The following is a 12554-nucleotide window of genomic DNA, read 5'->3' on the forward strand; positions in this document are numbered from 1 at the left end:
TGCCCGAAGTCTAGCTAGGCCCAATGGCCATCAAAATGCAAAATGTATAAAGTCCTCCAATGACTCATCCTACGGGCTTCTTGCCCACTGCTCCTGCACCACTACTACCTCCTGAAATAAAGCCCCCAAGACGGGGTGAGATATACGAATATATCTCAGTAACACAGAGGTTCCGGAGAAAACTCTGCCCAATGGCTCACTTCGATGCATATAAATAATATAAAATAACATCTTGAAAAACGAGATATAGCAAGGGATTTAGAGAAACTGGGGAACATAGGGATACAAAATACGACGAAGCTGGAATGGTCGCTACCAATACCATGCAACGTCCTGCCTAATGGCTCGGCATATAAGCCTACGGATCTCAACCAAGGCGTGTTCCTAGAACATCAAACAGAGGCACCCCTCCCATCCATATACACCAGAGACTTCCTAGTGTGCTCCTATCCGGATCACACACCACGACCCTAGGTCAACTGTAACTCCCTCTCGGAGACCTATCCAGTGGAAATCCGCAACGCCCGAAGGCAAACTGTCTACTGGCCAGAGACTCGATACATCCAGTGTACCACTAACATACATAATAAATGCATGATCATGTTATTCTACATTACTTACATACACTTCCTACGATCACCCTCAACGGGCATGGTGGAACACACAAGGGGATCAAGCCCCAGTACCAAGAGGTTACCTGTTTAGTCTTCTTCACTTAGCTCCCAATGAAATATTCTTCGAGCTCTTTATACAGCAGAAATGCCTACACAGAGGACATTCCCAATTACTTAAAATTCATACAACACATGCAAGTCATCAATTACACAAGCATGGTTCGAATCACTTACCTCAATCCCACTTGGTCCAGGACCAAGGGCGATCCACCGAACTCACGTTTCGGGGGTTCAAATCAACGCACGGCAACCTACAACAACCATGTACGAATCATCAATACACGGCAATTCTATCAGAATACGAAAAAACGTCAAAAACCTCCCCTACACCATGTAGGTTCGGCCAAGGTAGGCTTATTTTACAATTTATTTTTCTAAATTTTCTTTCTCATTTTATTAGGCATCCTTAGGTTACCAAAAGGCCATATCAAATGGCACTTTCCATTTTACGTCATCTAAACGTCGTTTTGCCTAATATTTCGCTGTAGATCCAATTAACCACTCAACATTACCAAATATTTTTCCATTGATTTTCTAACCTTTCAACCACCACACAACTCATCTAATTATCATTTAACACATAATACATCATCCAAGCAATGTCAACAACATCAATTCCCTAATTCTCCCTAAATGGCTGAATTGCACCCCAATGCCACACCAAGGAATTTCAATCAATTTTAACTACTCCACACCTCATACAGTTCCATTGTATCATCATACAACCATACCACAATCTCATTATACAATCCTAACAATAATCTCAAATCCAAAGTCATGACACCATCAAATTTTTCTAAGTTAAAAAATCACATTTTTCACCAATAATTTTTAGTGCATTTATGGCTACTACACATCATTCTAAGACACATTCATGTACAAACATTTTCCATTTGAGCTCTCTAACAACACAAATCAACCAAATCCCCCTTTAGGGTTAATGAATTCAATCCAAAGATTAAACCGTTAAAATGGTGAAGAAACTTACTAAAAAGCTAGGCACAAGGCTCCTCCAAGACACCTTAAACCATTGGAGCTCCAAACAACTCCATGAACACCAAAATTCTCAAGAAATTCGTGGCTGAATTTTGCTTATATCTCACCAATGAGAGGGTTTCAAGGCTAATGGGTACCACCAATGTGTTTGGAAGGTGATTTCCAACAAATTCCAAGACAAGAATCAATGGATTTGGTGCCAAATGACTAAGTCAGGGGAGGGGGGTTCATTGTTTTTAGAGAGAGGGAGGGTGTGGGAGATGATGAATAGTGCTTGAGCACATGTGGCTTAAATGATTTTAAGTGGGGTGGGTCCCACCGCCACCTCACGTGATTTCAAACTAACTTGAATTTCCCTCTGATTCCACTAAACGTCCATAAATTCATAACTTATTTACAAACTCTTATTTTTAACATTAACCATTGTCCTTTAATTACACTTGATCAGATGAATCTGGAGTTTTCCGGTCGTTCAGAGAAAATGTTGTTTTAAGCTATTGCGCGCGCCGTTGGCACGCTTCCCCAAACTTACTTATTTCCATCAAATTTTATCAGAAATCATGTTCCCTAGTTCTATAAACAATTTATAACTTGTATTCAAAACCTAGAGCTCAAAACTCAATCGGCACATTTTACGGTGCAACTATAACGCGGTAATTTTACCCGGTAAAAATACTATTCACTGAATTTTCTGAAACTTTCCTAACCACTCAATTTTTTGTTCTGAATCCATTTCCAGGGTTATTTTTATCATCTGAGACCTTCTACTCAATTTTTATCTTCCTAGGGTTGCGTGTTGGCTAATTACCGTTTTACCCTTCCTTTGTATTTTGACCTAATTTCCAGGATTTTCACTAATCCTTCCCTCTAATCCATGTTTAATATTTTAATATATAATTTAGAATTGCGAGGTTTTATAGATAAGATATTCAGGGTGATGCAATGTACTGATCCACAGGAACTTATGTTTGTCACCTACATGCTGGAGGGAGATGCACATGAGTGGTGGATGAATACCTCTCAGGCGTATGAGATGCAGGCCATGTGATTACTTGGCCATTCTTTGAGGAGCTATTCCTTAGGAGATATTTTCCTTACAATGCTCAGGAGAGGAAGCAGGGAGAATTTGAGCGCCTAGTGCAGGGCTCTATGACTATAGATGAGTACTTTGCTAAGTTCAATGAACTATCTAAATTTGCTCATTTTCGTATTGTGATCCTACACCTGCATTCTTGGCTTCTAAGTTCCGTAGGGAACTTAATGAGGAGATAGCAAATCGGATAGCTGGAGCTTCATTCAGAGATTTTGGTACTTTGATCTAACAGTGCTGAGACATAGAAGACGTCTGTGTGACAAACAAGAAGAAAAAGACTTGAGAGCCAGAGGTGAACGGAGCTAGTGGCTCCATTATGTGGAGAGATAGGAGATTTGTGGGAAAGGGCAAAGGGAAGCAATTATCGGCCAGACAGTCACCTCACCAGTTCAAGAGGACATATACTCAGCAGGGGAGTACAGCTAGACCTTCCACCATTCCTAGATGTACCGGGTGTGGGAGATCACTTGTTATGCCTTGTTCCACCGGCCATGTTATTTGGTTCAAGTGTGGCAAGGAGGGCCACTATGCCAGAGATTTTTCTTCACCAGTTGCTAGGGTTGCAGTAGTTCAAGCGGCCCCTTTTCAGATGGTTCATGTTCCACCTACAGCGACATCCATCATGCCACCAGCTACAGGGCATGTGTACACTCTTGATCGCCAGCATTCGAATAGAGCTCTAAACTTTGTGAGAGGTATTGTTTCTATTTTTGGTCGTGACGTAGATGTGTTGTTTGATTCCGGGGCCACACGCTCTTTCATTTCTCCACCTTTGCGGGTTACTGCGCCACTAAAGACAAGTGTGATACGTCATCAGTGCACTGTGATGTTGTGATTTAGTTGGACGGTCGAGATTATTTAGTAGATCTCATTTGTCTCCACATGGTCAATCTTGAGATCATTTTGGGTATGGATTGGTTGTGCAAAAACTGTGTATGATTGATTGTTGTGCAAAGAAAGTGGTAATGTCTTATTATGATTCTACTACCAGTTCTTCTCCTTATTTATCAGTGCTTCAGGAAAGAAAGGCCTTGAAAGCAGAGGCATATTGCTATGTCACATTGGGAGGTTTTGTGAGTGGGACACAGGAAGATATTACCGGCATTCCTGTTGTGAGGGAATTCCTTGAGGTGTTTCCTGAAGAGATTCCTGAGTTTTCGCCACATCAAGAGATAGAGTTCTCCATTGATCTTTTACCTAGTGTGAGACCTATTTCATTAGCTTCATACCGGATGTCTCCACTCGAGTTAGCGAAATTGAAGAAAAATATTATGGATCTTTCTGCGAAGAACTTCATTTGACCTAGTGTGTCTCCATAGGGAGCACTGGTCATCTTTATAAAAAAGAAAGATGGAAGCATGCAATTGTGCACCGATTACAGGCAGTTGAACAAGGTGACAATCAAGAACAAGTATCCCCTTCCACGTATTAACGATCTTTTGGATTAGCTCAGGGATGCTTGTGTGTACTCAAAGATTGACCTTCGGTCCGGATACCATCAGATCCTGGTTAAGCCAGAGGATATTCCTAAGATAATGTTTCGTTCGAGATACAGTCATTACGAGTACTTGGTGATCCCGTTTGGACTCACCAAGGCACTGGCGGTATTCATGGACTACATGAACCGTATTTTTCAGTCGTACTTGGATCATTTGTTATTGTCTTCATTGATGACATATTGATTTACTCCAAGAGCAAGGAGGAACATGAGGAGCACTTGGGGATTGCACTGCAAGTACTGAAGGAGAAGAAACTTTATGCGAAGCAGTCGAAGTGTGATTTTTAGGTCACTGAAGAGAAATTTCTTGGGCACGTCATTACTGCAAGAGGAGTGGCACTAGACCCAAACAAAATAGAGGCATTATTAGATTAGGAGAGACCCAAAATGGTTTCAGAAGTGAGGAGTTTCTTGGGATTGGCAGGCTACTATAGGAGGTTCATTGAGGGGTTCTCCAAGATGGTGTTGCCACTTACTCGCCTTACCCGAAAGGAGACTCCTTTTGTATGGACTCACGAGTGTGAGATGCTTTCAGGATCTGAATGAGAGATTGACAACTGCACCAGTGTTGATCCTTCCTGATCCTGCGGAAGAGTTTGAGTTATACTGCAATGGTCCTAAGAAGGGGCTAAGTTATGTGTTGATGCAGACTTGTAGAGTTGTTGCTTATGCTTCGAGGTAGTTAAAGTCTCATGAGGAGAACTACCCGACTTATGATCTTGAGTTGGGTACTATTGTTTTTGCCTTTAAAATTTGGAGGCACTATCTATATGGAATGAAATTTGTGGTGTTCAGCGACCACAAGAGCTTGAAGTATCTTTTCAATCAAAAGGAGTTGAACATGAGACAACGAAGATGGATGGAATTTCTTAAGGACTACGACTTCGAGTTGAAGTACCACCCAGGAAACGCCAATGTGGTAGCTGATGCTTTGATTCGAAAATTCGTTAGTCTATCAGCTTAATGATTAATCATTTTGATTTGATTGAGAAATTTTGAGACTTGACAGTGACCTCTTTATTTGGGGGTGCACTTCTGGAGATCAAAAGCTGTGAGAGTTGAAAATGAGTTGATGGATAAGATCGAAGAGGCGCAGTTAAAAAGAGAATGTCTTGATTATATGAAGAACCAAGATGGTGTGTCTTGGAATGATCATGGATTGTTATTGTTTCAGAACAAGATTGTGGTTCCTAGGGGTCCGTTGACGGAGGAGGTGATGTCCGAGGCCCATAAGGGCCAATTCACTATCCACTTTGGGGCTACAAAGATGTATCAGGATTTGAAGAGACACTTCTGGTGGCCGGGCATGAAGAAAGATATAGTAGTTTATGTATCCAAGTGTTTAATATGCCAGAAAGTGAAGATCGAGCACCAAAAACTGCATGGTAAGCTTTAACCTCTTGAGATTCTGCAATGAAAGTGGGAGAGCATTTTCATGGACTTCGTTGTGGAATTACCTAAGACTCAGGCTGATTGCGACTCTATTTGGGTCATTGTGGACAGATTGACTAAGTCTGCCCATTTTCTTCTAGTGAAGCTGAGTTTCTCTACAAAGCAATTGGCTAAGCTATATGTTTGCGAGGTTGTGAGGCTTCATGGGGTGTCCGAGAGTATCATTAGTGATAGAGACCCGAAGTTCACATATCGATTCTGGGAGGCGTTGTAGAGAGCTTTTGGTACTCAGTTAAGATTGAGTACAACCTATCACCCTCAGACTAATGGACAGATTGAGCGGATCATCCAGACATTGGAAGACATGTTGAGGGCTTGCCCTTTGGAGTAAGGCTCTGCATGGAATCGGTATCTACCATTGGTTGAGTTTTCGTACAACAATTTTCATGCTAGCCGGGGCATGGCACCCTACGAGGCGCTGTATGGTAAGAGATGTAGGACTCCTACCTATTGATCTGAGGTTGTAGATCGAGAGTTGTTTGGTTTGGAGTTTGTCCAAGATACTACCCAGCAGATCCAGATGATCAGAGAGAAGCTGAAGCAAGCACAGAATCGTTAGAAAAGTTATTACGACAACAAGCGTAGGCCATTGGAATTTAATGAGGGTGAACATATGTTTGTTAGACTTTCACCTATCACCGGTGTTGATCGTGCCCTCGGAGTGAGGAAGCTTAGCCCAGAATTCATTGGGTCATACCAGACACTTGGTAGGGTAGGGTCTGTTGCCTACCGGCTTGCCTTGCCTCCGAACTTGGCCAACATCCATGATGTGTTTCACGTGTCACAGCTATGGAGATATATAGATGATCCTTCGCATATTGTTCAACCAGATGGTGTGAAAATATGAGAGAACCATAAGACTCCTGTAGGACCACTCAAGATACTTGATCGTGGTTAGAAAAAGATGAGGAGCAAGATCATTCCCATGAACAAAGTGCAATGGGAAGGAAGAACTCCTGAGGAGTGTACTTGGAAGCGGAATGATGAACTTCTCTGGCAATACCCAGAGTTCCGAGACAGGTATGTCTCTAATTTTGCGAACAAAATTCTTAAAAGGTGGGGTGAATGTAAGAACCCACACCGCTATATAATTATTTAAATAACATTATCGTTGCCGGAGCATAGATTTAATAAAGATTATACATGATTATGGTAAGATATTTATTCAGAAAGTCGAATAATGCTTAAGTCATTTTTCTGATAAAAAGTGCAAATATCGGTTTTGCTTCGCAGTATAAATGTGTACTGGTGAAGTGTTCCGAAAAATTAATATAAAAATATGATAACTCCTAGAAAAATGTCTTAGCTAAGAATATAAAGTTTGGAAGAAAAATAATTAGTAGAGTTATTAGAACTAATACCGATAGATTAAGTGAGTGCACCTATAAAAAGAAAATGCACATAAACCTACGTCATTTCTACACAGCTTCTACGTGACTCTCATTCTGCCATATTACTCTCTGCCTTTCCTCAAGAAACCACCCAAGACACAATTTTTCCTCTTGATTCTTCCTCTATAACCTTGTAAATACTTGAGAGCAAGCTTGGTGAGGGAGAAAAACCACTTCTTGAGAGGTTGAGGGTTCTGTTTGTAAGTATTGTGGGGCTGACTTCTTGGTTTGGGTCTGTTGGATTCTTCTACATCACCATTGGAGCTCCAAGGAGTGAGCTTTGTGAAGAAAGAACCAAGTTTTGGAAACCATTTTCGTGCTCCTTGCTGGTCATAGGTGGAGAGTGGGCTAGGAACCTCCAAGATCACTTATTTTCTCTGTTTTGAAAGCTTGGGTATATGCTTCAATCTTTCCTCTTGAGTTTCTATGTAAAAGATTGAGTATTAGACATGTTAAATGAGAAAATTAAGTAACCAAGATGATCACTAGCTTAAACATTCTTAAAAATGGTTGCTTGAACCTTTGTAAATGTTAAAAATCAAAGCTTGGATGGAGATATTTGCGAAAATGCAAACTACACGCTGTCGTGAAATATTCGGATATGGTATTTTGATATGGGTTGAAGGATATCCGAATATGTGATATCCGGATATTGGCCCAGGGATATCCATATATGTCCCTGACGAATATCCGAATATTCTGGAAAGTTCGTGTTTTGTGTTGTTTTGTCCAAATAGAAGCGTGGGTTAAGTTTCTGAACCCTTAATTGGTTACTGTGAACCTCTGTAATAATTTATCTAAGTCAGAATCCATGATATTGAATGCTTATGACTTTGAGAGAATCCAGGAGTCATTAAAAAAAAGGAAACATTGTCCTATTGCAATGAAATTCTAGACTATGAATAATGATGATGTGTTGTATATAAAATAGATTGCAACTGCCAGATTGTGTGACTGTTGGTGTGTCTGATTATACTGAGCCTTTTGATAAGGATTTTGACACTACAAGTAAGCTTTCGTGTCCTCGATTTTACCCATTAATGGTTTCACCTTACCTCATGGAGGGATGATTTATATGCATGATGTGTTTTCTGAAAATATGTGAAGAATATTTGGCATGCTGTTGAGCTGTTTTATGAGTGCAAATGCCATATGTTATGTATGTGGGGTGTTCCACCCTAGACGGTAATCCCTGAGTATGTAGGCCACATACAAAAAGGTAACTCTGTGGGTGAGGTACAGGAGAGGAGCCTTATACTGTGGGTTGTAGACGTACGTAATGCCTACCTTTTATTCTCTGGCCAGCAGGATGCATACACGCATGACATAAACATATGCTGCATTGCACATATATTTGCTATTATACTGTTGTTATCATTTTTGAATTTATATTGCACGTGTAAGTGAGCATGGGGTGAAGAGATCCTTGAGGACCCCTCGCCTTACTGAAATTTCTGTTAGAGATCTCACCCCGTGTGGGGCACATTTTCAGGTACATGTACTTCTGAGGCTGAGACATCTAGCGACAGAAGGCCGAAGTTGAGTTGAGATGATGCATGCACCTTGTCATTTTATTATTATTTATGCCTTGCTGTTATATCTTTATGACTATTGTACTTGAGACTTGTTTTTACTATGTTATCTTATTTGGTGAGCATGGGGGTTGTCAATGCCACATTTGAATAAGCTATGTTTATTTAGTACTGGAGTTGTATTATTGTATCAGGATTTGTCTGGCATACGTGTGATAGTTCCATAACTTGATACCTTATTCATGTTAATGAGTTTATTCAGTTTAGTTATTTATTGCAATTTACATACAGACGATTTTTGGAAAAGAATCATTAGATTCACTGAGTTAATATACTAAGATTCATAATTTGAAATTTTTAGCTTCCACATTTATTGAGCTGCACTTTTTACCATTTATATGTTTAATACACCGGTGCATATAGGGTGTTACATGTAGCGACCATATTTGACTTTCAAAGTGAATTTCATTGGTTATTAATTTAAATTTCCATTCTTTGTTTTCTAATACTTTCATTAACTCATCACTAGACTAAATTCAAGACATATACACCCGAACCAAGAAATATATGGATGATTCAGAAATTACAATTTCACTTCACTACTTGTTCACTTTACATGTCACCATAGAATATCCAATCTTGCACCTTATTGGACAATTTCTTCTTAAGACTTTCAACCTTAATTCTTATTGGCTAATTCCTATCAACAATTGACTTCCTTAACTTTAAGACTACCATGATCATGAAGTCATCAAATATATGTAGAAATTTCACTAGTTTTCATAACTTTCAAAGTCTTAAAGGTTTTTAGTAAGTACTTGACCTAAAATCATTTCTATTAGTTGATTAATTCAATACTTTGACTTAAGTTTAGTAATAAATCTAAACATATTTTGATCAAAATAAGATCACTTTTATCTTATAAAATCCCACAAATAATTTAATTATACAATCCAAATCAAGTTTAGACTAAGTTTTACATATTTGCAAACTAGTCCCTAAACTTTACATAATTATACTTTGACCCCAAATCTTTTATATAATTTCCATTAGGATCATATTTGACTTTTCTAACATGAAATGTATCATTCACTTAACTATCATGTGAATTACATGATTTACCGCTCACTGTTTCCTTAAATGCGTGTTTAATTCCATTAAACACTCAATTAATTTATTGTCACTTATTTTGACAGTGAGGGTTGTTATACAGGCTGCTATGTTCAGGATGTTTACTCACAATATTTTCTTGACAAGAAATTGGACATTTGAACTAGGTTTCATTCATAAGGATAATTCATATGCCTAGGATGATTCATATGCTTAGGATGTGCTCAGACTTTGTCAATGTTAATTTTATATACATTTGTCTGATGCATTTTATGGTAAGCCTTCTTTTTCACGCGACACTCACTAATGATCAAATCTCATTCTTGTGAGGTACTTTAGTTCTTTCATCTAGGGTAACTTGAGCAATAATCATTTCACAGACATGATTTTCATCATAAAGGAATAATTATTCAGTCATCTAAAAGCTTCCTCAATAACCAATTTGGTCACGATAATTAATTCAATTATCTAGAGGTTTCCTCAATAAGTATTCATTCCTCAAACATTCAACAATCTTTCACTTAAAGCATTATTCACTTAGCTTTTCACTCAAAGCCTTATTCACTTGGCTAAAGTCACTAATATCTTGCGAGGATCAACTAATGCCTTATAATTGGTCATGACAATATTCAGCTAGTTGGTCATGTTACCTTAGAGAACTATAAAACCTTAATGCAACTTTTGTACCATATTGTCATCGTAAGCCTGAAAATATTCATTTTGCAAATTCTCTCATTATATTGCGACGTATGGGGCCTTCAAGCTCTATATAAAATATTTTTTCAATAAACCTTTGGTGGTTCTTTATAACAGTAAGCTTTTTATCACTAAGTCGCTAAGAGCCAAAGTTGATATTTTGAAAACAACTTAAATGTGTAACTGAGATATATGTTGAAATGGATGGAAGCATGTAGTGATAAACCAATCTATATATATCAACTAAAAAGTTGATATTTCAATATATGGAAACATGTAGTGATAGTCACATATAATGGAAATTATATGCATTATCATTCAACATGATATGCATTATCATTAGTTCATGATTTATTTCAATATGATATGCATTATCATTCATGATTTATTTCAACATTATATGCATTATCAGGTGTTGCAACATCATCCTTGTCAAACCACGAGAAAACTTGGTTTCTCACAAAATGCAAAACCAACAAATAAAGAGATTAAAACATAACCAAAAGGACCACTGACATAGATGACAACATTCTAGGCAACAGAGCAAACAAACAAGCAAAGAAACCTCACAAAACAAAACTAACCATGTTTCACATTACACACTGTCACACCAGAAATGGTAAAGGGCATTTCGATCATTATAGTAAAAGAAGACATGTTCAGGCACCGACAAAATCAGAAAGCGAAGTGACCAACAAAAACAAGAGGAAAAAGAGTGTGATAGAGGAACTTACGGGGATCCTAACGGCGAGGGAGTGAGAAAGACTACGATGGGGGAGAGAATTGAGGGCAACCTCATCAATGGAGTACTCCACCTGGCGTAGTACTCCATTGATGAAGGTGGGTTTGAGTGAAGGGTTCTTGGGTATAGCTCATACTTCGTATGCTCATGAGGGCCCAAGTTGTCGTGGTCAGCAGAAAGGCAACTGGGGTGCAAAGAGCTTGGCTTTGCACAAGGAGAGACGATCGTTGGATGTGACAGCCAGAGCGCCATTTTCTTGGCTAAGAACCCAGGTTTCCATGCAAGGACCAAGCTTATCGGCATACAATATCACTTCATCAAAGAGAAGATTGAAGACAAGGTTGTATTGCTGGAGAAGGTTGACACAAAGGTCAACAATGATGATTTTCTGACCAAGGCAGTGACTTCAGAGAAGTTTGAATGGTGTACAGCTGCATTGGGATTGAAGAAACATGTGAAGCATTCACCAGGTGGGAGAATGTTGGATATGGCTCATACTTCGCATGCTGATGAGGGCCCTAGTTGTCCGGGTCAGCAGAAAGGAAACTGGGGTCCCGCTCTTTCTCTTTATATTTTCCTTGTAAACCGAGTGACTTGTAACGAGTAGCGGTGAGGTGAATATAGTACAGCCAAGCTGGACGTAACTTAAATTGGGTGAACCAGGGTAAATCTCTGTGTCTATTCTCTCTCTTTCTCTTTTCATTTTCGATTTGTGTGATTGTCGATTTCCAACATTTGGTATCAAGAGCTTTGGTTCTGCGATCGGGGTTCCTGTGACAGATTGGGGTTTCGCGATTTGGGGTTTTTTCTTGGCATAGAGAAAACTACAAAATTGATTTGGAGAGGATGTTGACTGGCCAATCACGGGTTGAGGTTGAAAAGTTAGGAGGAAAAGGGTATGAGTTATGGAAGCTGAAGATAGAGGCGTTGCTCGTTGACAGAGACGTGTGGTACGTGATCGAAGATGAGAAGCCATCGGTACCAACAAAACCTGTCGGTGATGAAACGACGGGTGAAGGCGAGACGAAGGAGTTAAAGGTGTGGACCAGAGACGATTGAAAGGCGCGAAGCCTGATCTGGTTATGCCTGGCAGATAACGTTCTACCGAACATAACTTCTGAGAAAACTGCGAAGGATCTTGGACGAAGCTGGGAGGTCTCTATCAGAGCAAGTCACTCGTGAACAAGTTGTTCTTGCGAAGGAGGTTGTATAATCTGCGAATGAGCGAAGGTGATTCTTTCTCTGCTTATTAAATGAATTTAATACTATTTGTGTGCAACTTTCTTCTATAGGCATTAACCGGATGAGGAAGACAAAGCTTGCACCTTTTTGTGTTCACTGCCCAACTCTTGGGAGCACATCATTGTGTC

Source organism: Gastrolobium bilobum, unplaced genomic scaffold (assembly GCF_033153095.1).
Source record: "Gastrolobium bilobum isolate Gb01-03AN ecotype WA unplaced genomic scaffold, APGP_CSIRO_Gbil_v1 utg44646, whole genome shotgun sequence".
Classification (NCBI taxonomy): domain Eukaryota; kingdom Viridiplantae; phylum Streptophyta; class Magnoliopsida; order Fabales; family Fabaceae; genus Gastrolobium; species Gastrolobium bilobum.